The sequence below is a fragment of the Lactuca virosa genome, chromosome 7, assembly GCF_052849685.1.
Source record: "Lactuca virosa cultivar CGN04683 chromosome 7, Lactuca_virosa_CGN04683_v6, whole genome shotgun sequence".
In the NCBI taxonomy this organism is placed as follows: domain Eukaryota; kingdom Viridiplantae; phylum Streptophyta; class Magnoliopsida; order Asterales; family Asteraceae; genus Lactuca; species Lactuca virosa.
Window position 1 is genome coordinate 4,349,929 of NC_136432.1, and position 1,221 is coordinate 4,351,149.

At 41.3% G+C, this 1,221-nt stretch overlaps 1 non-coding gene across 1 annotated transcript; it reads left to right on the top strand.

The window, feature by feature from the left end:
* The first annotated feature begins 521 nt into the window (after positions 1-521).
* LOC145128027 (small nucleolar RNA R71) lies at positions 522-628 on the top strand. The gene has a single exon (XR_013716630.1). It is a non-coding gene; the product is annotated as a small nucleolar RNA R71 (small nucleolar RNA).
* The last annotated feature ends 593 nt before the right edge of the window (positions 629-1,221 follow it).

The following is a 1,221-nucleotide window of genomic DNA, read 5'->3' on the forward strand; positions in this document are numbered from 1 at the left end:
CTTCTTTTCGGGAGTCGGTTGCTCCTTTTGATAAAACGCTCGACCTTGTTGCCTATACTTCTCCTCTTTCTCCCTTTGATACTTATCATAGGGTAGCCACTATTTCTTGGGTTTCTTCCAATTTTCATCATACCTATATCCACTTGAATAACAAGCTTGAACCTTCCGATTCCCGTTCTCATCAAGGTCACGCTCCTTTTTCAAATGTGGTCCGCTATAATTATCACATCCAACCCGAATTGCATGGATGGATTGATCCATCTTGGTCATCCTCTGGTCGATTGACTCTAACTTTGCCATGACCACAACTATGTATTTAGAACCTCCACTTCCATCCTTGTAGCCTCTTATCTTGTCATCTTGAGGGTTGTGATACTCCCTCAAGTGCTTGGAAAACTCTTCAATTAACTTCTTTTGTTGTTGTTGGAGCATTCATTGTTAACGGTCCTTGAGAGTCTAGGAGTTTTCTAGTCATCACGTTCACCCCATCATAAAATATCAAGACATCTTGTTGCACATTGAGGTCATGTTGTGGATAATTTCTAAGTAACCGCTTGTACCTCTCCCAGGCTTCATACAAAGACTCTCCTCCTTGTTGTTCGAAGTTTGCAATGTTTTTCTTCAATTTTACAACTTTGGTGGTGGGATGAATTGTTGGATGAATTCTTTACAAAGTTTTGCCCAAGTTGTGGTGGCTCCAGCTGGAAGTGCCTTGAGCCAATCCTTGACCGCCCCTCTAAAAGTAACCGGAAGCATCCGCAACAAAACCGTTTCACGAGAAACATTGGGAACATTGAAGTAGTTTGCAATGTCATTCACCTTGTTGATGTGATTGTAGGCATCTTCATGATCCTTCCCATAGAATGAGATATCCTTCAACATAGCAAGTATGTGCCCCTGTAGCTCGAAATTGGTAATGTTCGGAATTTCTGGTTGCACAAGACCCGACCCGTTATCTCTCTTTCGCTTCTTGTATTCCTTATGATATGCCCGCAATGTCGTCAATCTCGTCTTTTGGTTTGAGTTCTTTTTTAGATTATGAATCAGTCACGTACTCGCTCTCTACTTCGTTCAGTTTTACTTCTTCTTTAGGATTGTCTTTTTATTTTCTTCTTTCCTTGTTGTTCTTGCGAAGAATCGACTCGGGATCTTCAGCACCAGGTACTGTAGAGGACAACGATGCTCGGGTCATTAACTAACTTCAACAAAATAGAAAACAAA